Source organism: Hyperolius riggenbachi, chromosome 11, assembly GCF_040937935.1.
Source record: "Hyperolius riggenbachi isolate aHypRig1 chromosome 11, aHypRig1.pri, whole genome shotgun sequence".
NCBI classification, from domain to species: Eukaryota; Metazoa; Chordata; class Amphibia; order Anura; family Hyperoliidae; genus Hyperolius; species Hyperolius riggenbachi.
Genome location: NC_090656.1, coordinates 174,847,957 through 174,865,298, shown reverse-complemented (window position 1 = coordinate 174,865,298; position 17,342 = coordinate 174,847,957). Strand labels below are relative to the sequence as shown.

The following is a 17,342-nucleotide window of genomic DNA, read 5'->3' as shown; positions in this document are numbered from 1 at the left end:
AAGGCCATTCCAGAACATTGTACTTGTTCCTCTGCATGAATGCCTTAGTGCAGTGATGGCTAACCTTGGCACTCCAGCTGTGACAAAACTACAAATCCCCTCATGCCTCTGCCTCCCCGAGTTATGCTTAGAGCTGTCAGAGTATTGCAATGCCTCATGGGACTTGTAGTTCCACTACAGCTGGAGTGCCAAGGTTAGCCATCACTGCCTTAGTGGATCTTGAGTAGTGTTTAGGATCGTTGTCTTGGTGAAAGATCCAGCCACTGCGCAGCTTTGTCACCGATTCCTGGACATTGGTCTTCAGAATCTGCCGATACTGAGTGGAATCCATGCGTCCATCAACTTTGACAAGATTCCCAGTCCCTGCACTGGCCACACAGCCCCACAGCATGATGGAACTACCACAATATTTTACTGTAGGTAGCAGGTGTTTTTTTTGAAATGCTGTGTTGTTTTTCCTCCATTCATAACGCTCCTGGTTATGCCCAAATAACTAAATTTTAGTTTCAGCAGTCCATAGCACCTTATTCCAAAATGAAACTGGCTTGTTCAAATGTGCTTTAGCATACCTCTGGCGGCTCTGTTTGTGCTGTGGGCAGAGAGGCTTCCTCTGCATACAGCATCTCCTTGTGTAAAGTGCGCAGAATGGTTAAACGATGAACAGTGACTCCATTTGCAGTAAGATGATGTTGTAGGTCTTTGGTGCTGGTCTGTGGGTTGACTGACTGTTCTCACCATTCATCGCTTCTGTTTATCTGAGATTTTTCTTGGTCTGCCATTTCGAGCCTTAAAGGGAAGGTTCAGGGACTAACTAAAAAAAATAAAAATCCATTTCCTCTTACCTGGGGCTTCCTCCAGCCCGTGGCAGGCAGGAGGTGCCCTCAGCGCCGCTCCGCAGGCTCCCGGTGGTCTCCGGTGGCCGACCCGACCTGGCCAGGCCGGCGGCCAGGTCGTGCTTCTTCTGCGCTCCATGGTGCGTTTCACGCCGGCGCGATGACGTCATCGGATGTCCTCCGGGCTGTACTGCGCAGGCTCAGAACTACTGAGCCTGCGCAGTACAGCCCGGAGGACGTCCGATGACGTCAGCGCGCCGGCCTGAAACGCACCATGGAGCGCAGAAGAAGCCCGACCTGGCCGCCGGCCTGGCCAGGTCGGGTCGGCCACCGGAGACCACCGGGAGCCTGCGGAGCGGCGCCGAGGGCACCTCCTGCCTGCCACGGGCTGGAGGAAGCCCCAGGTAAGTGGAAATGGATTTTTATTTTTTTTAGTTAGTCCCTGAACCTTCCCTTTAACTTGAACTGAGCCTGTGGTCTTCCATTTTCTCAATATGTTCCTAACTCTGGAAACAGCCTGCTGAAATCTCTGAAGAAAATCGAAAACCTTGCGCTCCTGTCCTGAAGAAATCAGACTCTCCAAAAAGATTCTTTTGCACCTTGATCTTTATGCACTGAGCCGCACCACATGTGTTGGACAGGGGTAAATTATTCTAGGAAAAAAAGGAGCGCTCTATCGTGCATTATCCAAGGGTATGTTTATTTGCAATAAAAGTTATACTCACAAGATATAAATGGTCAAAAACGCTCATCAGCGGTACAGTCCACCGCTATACTCTCAGGCAGATGACGAAGGCGCAGAGCGCCGAAACGCGTAATGACGCCATACGCACGCTAAACCCACAGCCACGCCCACTCCCACTGTGAGACGGCTTCCCCGAACATCGGAGAACGCGTTGCCGGCCACTGCGCGTTGATGCCCATCTGCCTGAGAGTGTAGCGGTGGACTGTACCGCTGATGAGCGTTTTTGACCATTTACATCTTGTGAGTATAACTTTTATTGCGAATAAACATACCCTTGGATAATGCACGATAGAGCGCTCCTTTTATGCTGAAATCTCTGAGACAGCTTTCTGTATCCTTCCCCTAAACCATGATGGTGAACAATCTTTATCTTCAGGTTATTTGAGAGTTGTTTTGAGACCCCCATGTTGCTACTCTTCAGATAAATTTAACAGAGGAGGGAAAATTACAATTGACCCCATTAAATACTCATTCTTATAATTGGATTCACCTGTGTATGTAGGTCAGGGGTCATTGAGCTTACCAAGCCAATTTGAGCTCCAACAATTAGTGCTAAAGGTTTTGGAATCAATAAAAGGACAACAGTGCCCAAATTTATGCACCTGCCTAATTGTGTTTAAACAGTTATTGCACGCTATTTGTAAATCCAATAAACTTCATTTCACTTCTCAAATTACACTGTGTGTGTCTCCTATTCTATATATTTAACTGACATTTTTTATTGCAACAACCAACGATTTATACAGGAAAATCCTGACAATTAACAAAGTCGCCTAAACTTCTGCATCCCACTGTATATACATGCAACATCAAAGGGATACATGGATGTTTTTAGGAAACAAATACATGTCATTATGGTGCCTTCATTGAAGCAAAACATTCAAACAGGATCAGAGGTTGTTAGGTGATATATTACAAACAGATAACACCCTTTGTTTACTAAATGCTCACACAGCTGAGACTCTGCCAGACACACAGGCATCATACATTCCTAGGTCAAGTTAGCTGGAAGCAGAATGGATGCAGTTTGTCTGGCTGAAAAAAAATTATGACATTAAATATCATCATCAACCTCATACGAATTTAAGAAATTGGCATCCTTGTTCAATATTTCATCAACAGATTTGAACCAATGTATACATTTTGTCTCTGCTATCAGTCTCTCATTTTGTGATGTAAAGCCACCCTGCAGGGTGAGCCGAAGATCATTTAAAGAAAAACCGTAACCAAGAATTGAATTTCATCCCAATCAGTAGCTGATACCCCCTTTCCCATGAGAAATATTTACCTTTTCACAAACGGATCATCAGGGGGCTCTGTATGGCTGATACTGTGGTGAAACCCCTCCCGCAGTGTGATGTCAGGACCATGGTTCTTACATCACACTGTGGGAGCCTTGCTGCATTGCGGGGAAAACAGCAGTTTACAGCCGACTGCCAAAAAAAGCAAGCAGCATCTCCTTCCACTCCCTAAATAGGGGAGAGGAAAGATTTTACAATGGGCAAACACTGACTAAATCAGTTATACATAATTATTGTAAAAATGAAGCACTTTATTACATTATTTTCACTGGAGTTTCTCTTTAAACTGTGTCCATGGGAACGAAAGTGTGTAGGGACTGGGAGTTTGGAACTGAGAAACTGAAAAAAAAAGTGTAGTCCTATTTATTATTTATCTGGATTTTAAAGGTTAAAATTGAATGTTTTGACTGGGTTAGTAAAATGACCAGTTTAATTATTTTTAAGTTTCCATATCATTTATCTGCTCCAAGCACTCTGGGGTGTTTCTCAGCCATACAGGCATTTTAATAGTGCTATTTAGTTAAAGGACCACTAGCATGAAGAATTGTACATTTCTATGTATTCTGCCAGAGTAAAATGAGCTACACATGTATTTATTTTATCCTACGTTGCTGTCACTTACAATAGATGGTAAAAGCCTGACAGAACTGACAGGTTTTGGACTAGTCCATCTCCTCGTGGGGGATTCTCTGGGTTTTCTTTGTTTTCAAAAGCACTTACTGAGCGGCAGTTGCTCTGTCCAACTGCCAAAATAATGTGCAAGTCGGTAGGGAGCTGAAATCTTTGTACAGATCCTTTCCAGGGAGTGCTTCTGTAAAGAATGAAGGAAATGCTGAGAGTCCCCATGAGGAGATGGACTAGTCCAAAACCTGTCAGTTGTGGCAGACTTTTACTACCTACTGTAAGTGACAACATCATGGCAGAAAAATAATTTAAAGCTCATTTTACTCAGGGAGTAATGTACTTACATGTATATATAGAAATGTATTTAAATTGTACATTTTACTTCTTATATGTATGTATGTATGTATATATAGAAATGTATTTACATTTTACATTTTTTTTACGATCATGGTCCTTTAATAGTGAGAGTTTAGCTACAGTGGATTGCAGTCCAGCTGCAAAAAAAGGTAGCATCTTTTCCTTTAAAGAGAATCCGCCACAATCCTGGCGTGTGTTTGTGTGTGTGTGTATATATATGTGTGTGTGTGTGTGTGTGTGCGCGTGTATGTATATATATATATATATATATATATATATATATATATTTTAATACATGTATTTGTACATGCATTAACGTATATAAATTTCATTTTTTTTACATAAAACAAAAACGATGTGGGCTCCCCCTTTAGAGCATTTTTCACCCCTTGTTCCCCATGCAGGCTGGGATAGCCAGAATGCGGAGCCCCAGCTGCGTGGGGCTTCGCATCCTGAGCTATACCAGCCCGCATGGTCCATGGTATGGGGGGGGGGGGGGGCTCTAGGGGGAAAGGGGCGGCCAAGCCTTTCCCTCCCCCTCTGGAGCCCTTGTCCAATCCATGGACAAGGGGCTTTTCCCTGCCTCCCTTGCCCCAGGTGGAGGCGGGGGCGATAACTCCCTGGGGGGTACATGGTGGCATCTGGGAGTCCCCTTTAAGAAGGGGACCCCCAAATGCCTGCCCCCCTCCCAGGAGAAATGAGTATAGGGGTACAAAGTACCCCTTACCCATCTTCACAAAGGGTTACATGAAATAAAAACTCAACAACGAAAAAAGTATTTTATTATTCTTAATTAACCAGAAATACTTACCTGTACCTTTAAAAAAAATGTTCCCACGCCAATATCCTTGGAAATGATCCCACTAATACAGTATCCTCTAATGTTGCGACCTTGATTGAAGATCTCTGCTGACCGCGCACCCGCCGCCACACACCGCCGCTCCCCCGAGTTGCTCTGGCTATACTGAGTATAGCTAGAGCTAAAAAGCATCTTTGAATTAGTCTCCAAGGAGCCCCATTGGTCTAATAACAGACCAATGGGGTTCCTCCTAATACCCATTGGTCTGTTATTAGACCAATGGGGAGCCTTGGAACCGAAATTTAAAGATGCTTTTTATCTCTAGCTATACAGAGTATAGCTAGAGCTGCTCCGTCATCCCTCCTGCGCGGCTTTCCGCACTTCTCACCGCATACCAATCTATAGCGCTTACCCACGCTGTCACCCTGGAGCACCCATAGCACCCAGGATGACAGCATGGGTGGGCGCTTTAGATACGGGGAGAAGTGCGGAAAGCCGCGCAGGAGGGACGACGGAGCGCTCTAGCTATACTCTGTATAGCTAGAGATAAAAAGCATCTTTAAATTTTGGCTCCAAGGCTCCCCATTGGTCTAATAACAGACCAATGGGTATGAGGAGGAACCCCATTGGTCTGTTATTAGACCAATGGGGCTCCTTGGAGCCAAATTCAAAGATGCTTTTTATCTCTAGCTATACTCAGTATAGCCAGAGCAGTGCAGGGGGCGTGGCAGTGTGTGGTGTGGAGTGCGGTCAGCGGAGATCTTCAATCAAGGTTGCAAAATTAGAGGATACTTTATTCGTGGGATCATTTCCGAGGATATTGGCGTGGGGACATTTTTTTTTAAATGTACAGGTAAGTATTTCTGGTTAATTAAGAATAATAAAATACTTTTTTCGTGTTTTTATTTCATTTAACCCTTTGTGGAAATGGGTAAGGGGTACTTTGTACCCCTATACTCATTTCTCCTGGGAGGGGAGTGGGCATCTGGTGGTTCCCTTCTTAAAGGAGACTCCAAAATGGCACCATGAACCCCCCCCCCCCAGGGAGTCGTCACCCCCGCCTCCACCTGGGGCAAGGGAGGCGGGGAAGAGCCCCTTGTCCATGCATTGGACAAGGGCTCCGGGGGAGGGGGAGGCTTGGCCGCCCCTCCCCCCAGAGCCCCCCATACCATGGACCATGCAGCTGGGCTTCTGCATTCTGGCTATCCCAGCCTGCATGGGGACAAGGGGTTAAATATATATATATATATACATACACACACACACATATATATATATATATATATACAGCATAATGGATATATATATATATATATATATATATATATCATTTTTTTAATATTATATATATATATATATATATATATATATATATATATATACATATACATATACACACACAGTATATATACTAATATATACTGTATATAATATATATATATATTGTATATATACAGATTATTTGTGTTAATATTTGTTATTTTATGGTTTATGTGGGGATATGTACTGTATGTGCATATAACAAATGGTGCACAGAGCCGCCGCTAAAGTGTTTCAAATGCTATTTTGCGTTTTAATGTTAAAACATTAAATAGCGTTTTAACATTGAAACACTAATGTTTAACATTAAAATGTAAATTAGCGTTTTAAACACGTGCGCCAGAAAGTTACAGTTAACAATGGTAAATAGTGATTTACCGTTCTTCTGTGTGGCGCACCAGAATGTTACACTGGCTCCATGCGCCATTTTTTCCTGTCCCGATATATATATATATATATATATATATATATATATATATATATATATATATATATATCATGTTACAGTATACTACAAGTTTTTATTACCAGTGAATTATCTGCACTCCTGTCAGGGATTCTCACAATTTCTCAGCATGACCAGCTGAAACAGAGAGCAGAGGCCTGTCTGTGAGGGATAAACAAAGCACACAGGGGGCCTGCAGAGGGCATGCATAACTTCTCCCTATCACAGCAGAGGCAGCATTCCTCTCTGTGTCGACAAAGCCTGACAAAGGAAAGAAGATTAGTTATATTACAGAACCAAATTCCACAAACAACCGCCACTCACTGAACTGTATGCCAAAATTACTTTATTATAGAAAAATAACTGCAACCAACCCCTTAAAACTCCCAAACTTCAGCTTCACGACCTTACTGGAAACCTTAGTACCGATCACGGCATCCATGGGCTCCGTCTCTTACTGGCTCTGGGGCAGATGGGTGCCTTCTTCTATTACGCCAGGTCTATTGGTCAGTTCGTTTGTTTCCGCGGCGCCCCGTGGTTCACAGGTACCTGTGCTTTGTCTGTTTCACCCAAGCTGGAAAATCAGAGCGCGAGAGTGGTCTCACATGTGCTGCTCAGGACGTTCCTCCAGCCCAGAGTTCTAGAGTCCCGTCCACATACGCGTTACACCTACAATGACGTAGGCATCATCAGTGTATTGGTGCTGTGTACCGTGATCGGTACTAAGGTTTCTGGTAAGGTCATGAAGCTGTGCAGTGTTGGATTGGCCTAGGCTGAGATCTGCTGAGAAGCATTCTGTTTGTTACATAACATGGAGGGACTGTGAATCATCTGGGAAGAATTATTATGTGCACGTTTATAAGACTGTCCCATGTGGATCAAGGCTTTGCTAAACAGCAGTATTTGAAATTAGAGCGTCACACAAGCATGCAGTTTAAGGATCGTCGAGATCTGATGTGAGTGTGGTATGAGAGTGATCGTGTGCACTAGAAGTACTCCTGTGTAGAAATTGCCCATGTCCTATATGTTTTTAGGGGTTTGGGAGTTTTAATGGGTTGGTTGCAGTTATTTTTCTATAATAAAGTAATTTTGGCATACATTTCAGTGAGTGGCGGTTGTTTGTGGAATTTGGTACTATTATGAGAATTTCAACAAGCCTGATCAATTTTGAGGTAAACTAAGCCCTTTTAAGGGACCTGTGCACCGTTTTTTTGAAATTATTGGAATAGTTATATTACAGAGACAGTGCAACTAGAAAAGGCTGCAGTAATCCAGACCACAGTAGAACAGGTATAGGAACTTATAGGATAGAAGAAATAAGGCTGAAATTGTTACTGACTTTCTTTAAATATTTAAATATATTAATATATGCTCTAAAAGAACAACATTTTTATTTGGAAAATCAGAGAAATATTGTCATCAGTTCTTAGAATCTAAGGCAAAGCGTTTCAGTTTAATGTGCAAATTTGGACAGAGGCGCCAGGCAGGTTAAAATGATCTAAAAACAACTAAAAAGGAGGAGTACAGGTGGACTTACCTTCTGAAATGATGGACAATCGAGATTGCGCCTCTGTCCCCTAGAAGCGCATTGCCACTATTGGACCTTTTTGAGCTTGCACTCCTTGCCTGATGAAGCGGGTTATACCTGCGAAACACGTTGCGGAGTGCCAGAATAAATTGTTATTTGCGATTTGAACAATCTCGATTGTCCATCATTTCAGGAGGTAAGTCCACCTGCACTCCTCCTTTTTAGTTGTTTTTAGATCATTTTAACCTGCCTTGCGCCTCTGTCCAAATTTGCACAGTATATAGTCCACCTTGGGTGGAGGGGACTCTCCCCTTCTTTCTATCTACAGAGAGCGACTTCTTAAACCTGAGTGGGGTCAGGTTCTAATGCTCCCCACCTGCATTTCAAGTGGTTGCCTATGTGGTAACCCGTGTTTGTGAGTATATCCCCATCTGTTAATTATTTCGCCAACAATTGTTAGACTTACTGCACTATATTGGGCTCTCGGTTTTTCTATTTGTTTCAAGCGTTTCAGTTTAATACTTACATTTATAAAAGAGAAAACCTTTGAAACACTGCAGTGGTGTAAAAATATATTTTTCCCCCAGACCTGTATTTATTTTCTACTCCTACACTCACAAAATATACATAACCAAGACCTAGGAAGATAATTTCCCCTAGTTGTCATGGCAACATGAACTCACATACAACATACAGGGCCAGATTTATCAAGAGTGTCTGAGACAAAGTATTAGTAGATTTTTAGAAATCCGTGCAGGACTGTCTCAGACATCCTAAGATATCACTAGATAGTGCAGATTCTTTCTTAAACTGTTAGGAATAGAAGGAGCTAGGAAGGTCTCTCAGGCAGTGCAGTGTGTGAGGGGAATTGCTGTTGCTGAGGTAACCAACACACCTGCTGTCAGCAGGCTCTGAGTGAGGGGGGAGGAGCCCTTCACAAATCACATCTAGCCTACACTGTAGAACTGCTAATGAGCACTTCTTAATTTGCAGCAGTTAAGGAATGCATTTGCACTTTTCTTAACTGTAGTGTAGTTCTAGAAATCCACGCTAAACTGCCGCTATTACATAGGCTTTGGGAAGTTTCTTACTATCATGCAGAACTGTTCTTCTGCTGGTTAGAACAGTTTTAGAAGAAAAAACTGCCGGTAATGCTTTGATAAATCTGGCCCACAGTGTATACACAACAGCAAGGAAAAAGGTCTCGACCTCAGGTAACAAATCTGTGAATAACCGACCAGCTGGTGCCCAGCATCCAACAGGTACACCACTCCTGCCAATCCAGTAACCGTACGTCAGACAAGGACAGGGTGCTCAGCAGACTGTATGCTGCAACAAGCTGTATTAATGCAAATGAACACGCTACTTGTTTTGGGCGGAGCCCTTCCTCAGGTGGGGCTGAGGAAGGGCTACGTCCGGAACATGTAGTGTGTTCATTTGATCTAATACAGCCTGCAGAGTGCCGTGTCCTTGTTTGTTGTATAGTATATACACAACACAAAACATGGACCCAAGTGTGATTAAAAGGACTATCGTATACCTGATCTGAGGCCAAGCTACTTAGGTCCTACTGGATCCACATACCTCTGTACACTGTCCAGTCCTCTCCTCCTTATTGCTGTAATCACTCCAAAAATCTGACATTCAACTAAAGTCAAATATTCAGACAAGAAATGGCAGGTTTGCTCTCTCCATTTGAATCGATTCTTAGAATCGGTAGGTCAATTGAGAGTCCTATATTAGACTAGTATATGGGCAGCATTAAAACAGGTAGAACCGAACACCCTTTAAATCATTATTGTTACTACTTCTAACTCAGGCCATATAAAAAATAAATTGTCAATACTTTAAACAACTTAAAAGGTCATGGAATAAAAACCCAGCAAGGGGCCTTGCTGTTATCCATTAAATATTCATATGGATTTGCATACGAGATTCCAACAAAAACGCCAATTTATAATACCTTGACACTGTGTACATCGTAATTAATTTTCAGAGTATTTCACAAACCGCACAATATAAATGCTCAACTAGTTCACGAATAGCATTTAAGAACAGGCAAAAGTTACTGGATGCCCTTTTAGCATATTCCCAGAGGATATCGAATTTGGGACTCATTTATTTAGTACTGCTCTGTAGTTCTGTTGCTGAGGAAACGGATACATGCTTTGCAATAGCTTCACAACACTTTTAAAGGACCATGTTCCACTTGCTGTGTTTTAATCCGAAAATCTGATCGCTCGTGTTTTGCAGATGAAAATGTCATCGTGATTAACATGCAAACTACGATGCTGTTTTTCCACTAGTGTGATTTTTTTTTTTTAATGGAACAATCAATGGCCTGCAGAATTATTCCTGCATTTGTGCTCCTACACAAAGAAAATCGCAAGGCAATTGGGCCACTATGCGATTTTCCCCACAGTCTGACAATTCAAATTATTTTTACCTTGTTTTTCTCCTGCATACTCAGCAAATCAGGGTTAGATTGCGGCGGAATCGCCTAGAGGAAATAGAAAGAGGCGTGAAAGGGCCCTCATTTGGTGTTAAGCTCTGCTGTGCAGCTTGTAGCCTGTGGCAACTCTTTTTTTTTTTCTGTATAGATTATCAAATATAATTATACTGCCTTATTGTTAAGTCAACCTGGTAATGGCACAATGCATGGACACCTCATACATTACATTAGCAGTCTGGTAAGGAGAGCTTAGTCATGGTTCCAAGAGATCCAAGTCTGGGAAACCACATATTCTGGGACTGATTTTATCTCAGTTTTTGGCAGCTCATGTCAGTCATACCAGTTTATTCAAAAGCTGCCTGAGGTGGTTTTTCACTCACTGCGGTTTCTACTGGAAGATAGAGGTTTTTTTCGTAGACTATAGCCATTAAAACGAACTAGCGGACCTGCGGTGTAGCATACGCCGAATAAGAAGGTAGCGGACAGGAAGGGGGTATTGGGCACAGCGGCGGGGAGGGGGGGTCGGACCCCCCTCTCTCACCTGGGTCCCCCATCTGCGCTCCCCCTCCAGCTTAAGTTCAGCAGCAGCCGCTATTAATAAGAGGCAGTGGGCGGGGATGACTCACCTCTTCCACGTTCCAGCGTGCGTTCCACTGCAGTCACTTCCTATATAGTTGCAATTGTGTGACTGCACACTCTGTGAGACTTTCAAATCGACGTGCCCGGCCAGCGATCCAACAGCACTTTGGATCAATCAGCAACACAGGAAGTAAGAAGCCGGCACCATCTGTATCTTCTGCTCTTTTATTGCATTAAAGCATAAATATATTCCAGCAAAAGTAATGCAACGTTTCAAGGCTACACGCCTCTTTATCAAGCTAAGCTGGGAATGACACTTGCATAACAAACATACATGTATTTATACTGATCATGGATGGCAGCAGCCAATAGAATTCAAATACACTCGTACCAATCATAATGGTCCTAGTATTGCGGACCTGATGGGGAACTTTTATGCTGCTAACCTGATAGGATGCTGAGTCCAGGAACCTCCCATCTGGTGTGTCCCTCCTGGCCACCGGCTCGAAACCTCCTTTGTCCGCCTCCCAATGCACGGGCGCCACCTCCTCCGCATATAGCGGACCTGATGGAAGCCCTGCATGCCGTCACGCTATGGGCGGCGCCGGACGGCGCCGCCGCAGCGTGCAGAGGCGGAAACTGCGGGGACGTCGTCGGCAAAGCGCCGGCTGACGTCACCAGATGACACATTAGAGGCCCGGGCCGCCGACCAATCAGGGCACACCCCTACGTATGCGGCTTCAGAGTCGCATACAATGTGCGTAATTGCACTATCTACCCACTATATGGGAAGATACATGGCTAATCTACATATATAAACAAACATTAGTGTTGCATTCCTAAGCGGCCATTTATATTCAAGGAGAACACCATACGAACAGGGGCAGTAGTAGAGCAAGGTAAAGGTGACTAATAAACTAAAATTAAAAAAAACTGAAATTAAAAAAATAACACAAAATAAATAATACTAATAAAAATGAAAATAAAAAATGAAAACTAATGAAAATAAATAAAAACATAAAAAATATATAATATAATACAGATGTATAGAACAAGGGGTAGACACCCGGATGTCGAAATAACCACAAGCTTAGATGTTATACATCACCAACATATTAGTGGATACTGTTCCAGGTATACATCTATTATTTAAATGTATCAAACATATTAGCATTGGCATATTGGATAGGCTGGGTACAATGGAGCAAGTTATAAGAAGGGCAACAGATCAAGTTCTCTGTTGAGTCCCCTCGGCTCCATTGTGTCCAGCCTTTTAATCCAATAGGCCTCCCTCCAGAGCAATTTTTTCAAACGATCTCCACCTCTTCTCAATGGGGTCACCTGCTCCAAAACCATAAATCTTAATTGGCTGACATGATGACCCTTGTGTATAAAATGATATGCCACTGCCTGATCAACTAATCGTTCTCTAATGGCATGCTTGTGGGATGACAGCCGTTTCTTAAGTTTCTGAGTGGTCTGTCCGATATATAACAGGCCACAGGGGCATTTTAGAGCATAAACCACGTAATCTGAATCACATGTATGCCACCCCCTAATGGCAATTTTTGTGCCCAGATGGGGATGTAATAAAAAAGGGCCCTTAATAACAGAACTACAGTGGACACAATTTAAACAAGGGAAAGTCCCCTTCCGATTGGTGCGCGTTGATCCAACCTCCAAATTGAGGTCGGCGTGCACCAAGCGATCTCTGAGAGTAGGTGGTCTTTTATATGACATAAGTGGAGGGTTCCTAAAGTGCTCAATTTCGGGGAAGCTATCGGTCAATAGGTGCCAATGTCGTTTTATGACTTTAGATATACCCTGACTATGTGTGTTGTATTTAGTAACAAAGGGAATGCGGTTATATGCCTGGTGTCTACTCCTCTGTCCCTCACGCAATCCTAGAGCTCTAGTACGTGCTTTATTAAGAATATCCGTCGGATATCCACGATTCTCAAATTTCTGTTGCATCTCGTCAAGTCTCCTCCCCCGCACCTCCTCATCCCCAACAATCTGTTGTATCCTTTGAAATTGGCTGATCGGAACTGCACCCCTAGTAGCCCTCGGATGGAAACTCCCGTAATGGAGAAGGGAGTTAACATCCGTGGGCTTGACATAGAGGTCAGTGCATAATCTGTCCCCACATCGAAATACCAATGTGTCTAAGAAGCTCACCTCCTTCTCAGAGTAATGGATTGTGAGTCGAATATGTGGACACTTGCCCATCAATTCATCAATGAACTCCACAAGGGCCGAATGCGGCCCCGCCCACACGCAAAACACATCATCTATGTATCTATGCCATTGTATGGCGTATTTCTTAAATAGTTCACTGGTGTACACGTACATCTCCTCGTATACCCCCATGAAGATGTTTGCGTAGGACGGGGCCACATTCGACCCCATGGCTGTAATTTAAGAAATACGCCATACAATGGCATAGATACATAGATGATGTGTTTTGCGTGTGGGCGGGGCCGCATTCGGCCCTTGTGGAGTTCATTGATGAATTGATGGGCAAGTGTCCACATATTCGACTCACAATCCATTACTCTGAGAAGGAGGTGAGCTTCTTAGACACATTGGTATTTCGATGTGGGGACAGATTATGCACTGACCTCTATGTCAAGCCCACGGATGTTAACTCCCTTCTCCATTACGGGAGTTTCCATCCGAGGGCTACTAGGGGTGCAGTTCCGATCAGCCAATTTCAAAGGATACAACAGATTGTTGGGGATGAGGAGGTGCGGGGGAGGAGACTTGACGAGATGCAACAGAAATTTGAGAATCGTGGATATCCGACGGATATTCTTAATAAAGCACGTACTAGAGCTCTAGGATTGCGTGAGGGACAGAGGAGTAGACACCAGGCATATAACCGCATTCCCTTTGTTACTAAATACAACACACATAGTCAGGGTATATCTAAAATCATAAAACGACATTGGCACCTATTGACCGATAGCTTCCCCGAAATTGAGCACTTTAGGAACCCTCCACTTATGTCATATAAAAGACCACCTACTCTCAGAGATCGCTTGGTGCACGCCGACCTCAATTTGGAGGTTGGATCAACGCGCACCAATCGGAAGGGGACTTTCCCTTGTTTAAATTGTGTCCACTGTAGTTCTGTTATTAAGGGCCCTTTTTTATTACATCCCCATCTGGGCACAAAAATTGCCATTAGGGGGTGGCATACATGTGATTCAGATTACGTGGTTTATGCTCTAAAATGCCCCTGTGGCCTGTTATATATCGGACAGACCACTCAGAAACTTAAGAAACGGCTGTCATCCCACAAGCATGCCATTAGAGAACGATTAGTTGATCAGGCAGTGGCATATCATTTTATACACAAGGGTCATCATGTCAGCCAATTAAGATTTATGGTTTTGGAGCAGGTGACCCCATTGAGAAGAGGTGGAGATCGTTTGAAAAAATTGCTCTGGAGGGAGGCCTATTGGATTAAAAGGCTGGACACAATGGAGCCGAGGGGACTCAACAGAGAACTTGATCTGTTGCCCTTCTTATAACTTGCTCCATTGTACCCAGCCTATCCAATATGCCAATGCTAATATGTTTGATACATTTAAATAATAGATGTATACCTGGAACAGTATCCACTAATATGTTGGTGATGTATAACATCTAAGCTTGTGGTTATTTCGACATCCGGGTGTCTACCCCTTGTTCTATACATCTGTATTATATTATATATTTTTTATGTTTTTATTTATTTTCATTAGTTTTCATTTTTTATTTTCATTTTTATTAGTATTATTTATTTTGTGTTATTTTTTTAATTTCAGTTTTTTTTAATTTTAGTTTATTAGTCACCTTTACCTTGCTCTACTACTGCCCCTGTTCGTATGGTGTTCTCCTTGAATATAAATGGCCGCTTAGGAATGCAACACTAATGTTTGTTTATATATGTAGATTAGCCATGTATCTTCCCATATAGTGGGTAGATAGTGCAATTACGCACATTGTATGCGACTCTGAAGCCGCATACGTAGGGGTGTGCCCTGATTGGTCGGCGGCCCGGGCCTCTAATGTGTCATCTGGTGACGTCAGCCGGCGCTTTGCCGACGACGTCCCCGCAGTTTCCGCCTCTGCACGCTGCGGCGGCGCCGTCCGGCGCCGCCCATAGCGTGACGACATGCAGGGCTTCCATCAGGTCCGCTATATGCGGAGGAGGTGGCGCCCGTGCATTGGGAGGCGGACAAAGGAGGTTTCGAGCCGGTGGCCAGGAGGGACACACCAGATGGGAGGTTCCTGGACTCAGCATCCTATCAGGTTAGCAGCATAAAAGTTCCCCATCAGGTCCGCAATACTAGGACCATTATGATTGGTACGAGTGTATTTGAATTCTATTGGCTGCTGCCATCCATGATCAGTATAAATACATGTATGTTTGTTATGCAAGTGTCATTCCCAGCTTAGCTTGATAAAAAGGCGTGTAGCCTTGAAACGTTGCATTACTTTTGCTGGAATATATTTATGCTTTAATGCAATAAAAGAGCAGAAGATACAGATGGTGCCGGCTTCTTACTTCCTGTGTTACTGCAGTCACTTCCTGCAATGCCGTCCACTGTATTGTAAGTGAACGGCATTGCAGGAAGTGACAGTGGAACGCACGCTGGAACGCGGAAACGGTGAGTCATCCCCGCCCACTGCTTCTTGCTAATAGCGGTGGCTGCTGCTGAACTTAAAGTGAACCTCCAGACTAAAAATCTACTCAGCAGCACTGAAAAGGCTTGGTGTTTAACAGTTTCACAGCATCAGAACTTTGTTTTTCTTAGATAAGCCTTATTTTTGGCTGCACAAAAGCTTAAGCTCCGCCCATCAAAAAAACTGCCTGGGCTTTTTTTCCCTGATGCTGTGCAAAGCCTGATGGAATTTCCTATGTTATTATTCACGTTGCCTAGCAACTGGGAGGGGTGATCAGCACACAGGTCAGTTGGAACCGTGTCTCATGCTCCCTGTCACCTCCTTTCAACCAAAAAGATGGCTGCCCTCATGAAATCAAACATTTGCCTGTTCTTTTAAAACAAGGTGGGTAAGAGATTATATTACCTATCTATTTTAATTAACATAACTAAAGTAACTTAATGACAATATGTTTGTTTAAAGTACGGTAGCTATGTAGAAAGTATGTTTGTTTAGGCTGAAGATTCTCTTTAACCTCCTGAGCGATAATCCCGAGCTGAGTTCGGGGTATATCGCGCAGGAGGATTTCTCAGGCCCTGGTGGGCCGATTTGCATAATTTTTTTTTTGTTACACGCAGCTAGCACTTTGCTAGCTGCGTGTAAGTTTCGATCGCCGCCGATCCGCCGCTACCCGCCATGACCCCCAGACCCCTTGCGCAGCCTGGCCAATCAGTGCCAGGCAGCGCTGAGGGGTGGATCGTGACTCCCTCTGACGTCACGACGTCCATGACGTCGGTGACGTCATCCCACCCCGTCGCCATGGCGACCGGGGAAGCCCAGCAGGAAATCCCGTTCTGAACGGGGATTTCCTGCTTACTCTAATCGCCGAAAGCGATCGGAGTAAGTGGGGGGATGCCGCTGCTCAGCGACTATCAGGTAGCGAGCCCAGGGCTCGCTACATGATTTTAAAATGAAATTTTTTTTAAAAAAAGTGCTGCGCCCCCTCCTGGGCGATGCAATTGTATCGCCCAGAGGGTTAAACAAGAGGGGGAGCGCAGATGGGGACCCAGGTGAGGGAGGGGGGTCCGACCCTCCTCCCTGCCATTGTGCCTAATACCCCCTTCCTGACCGCTTTCCCCTCCAGCTCGGCGGCAAGTGTAGGACCGCCCCTGGGGGCAGGGCGCTACTTCTTCTTCTTCTTGCTTGAAGGTTGAGGCACTTATCTACTTATCTATCTATATATATAATAGGCTAAGTACACTTTTTAGAAAGGTTTGCTCTCTTAAGATTTTTAGACACAACAATGAGCAGACTCGTTTGAGAAGTTGAAAAACATCATTACACCAGCAGAATACCATTTTTGAACACACAACATCAAACTTTAAAACATACTGTATATGGCCAAGAAAAGGAGAGTGGGATGCTACAACTCACCGGTATCACACTAGATGGGAGCAGAAAATCAAGTGCTGCTGAATAATAGATGGTTGAAAAGGATGTTCCGCTACACCAACTGGCTGGATTGCAATAATAGACTCTTTATTCCGACATCTTGGTACATACAGGTAAAAGCTGATGCGTATCGGAGCAAAACCATGGCTCCTTAATCATAGCTTGAGCAACATCCGTTTCAACTACCATACTGTAAATGCTACAGCAGCAGAAGACACACCACTGGGTACCACTCTGTTAGCCAAGAGGAGGAA

The 17,342-nt window shown here is 43.8% G+C and overlaps 1 protein-coding gene across 4 annotated transcripts in view; it reads right to left on the bottom strand.

The window, feature by feature from the left end:
- The window catches only part of NECAB2 (N-terminal EF-hand calcium binding protein 2), a 378,886-nt gene that overhangs the window by 221,394 nt on the left and 140,150 nt on the right, over positions 1-17,342 (bottom strand). The gene's annotated exons all lie outside the window — the stretch shown is intronic.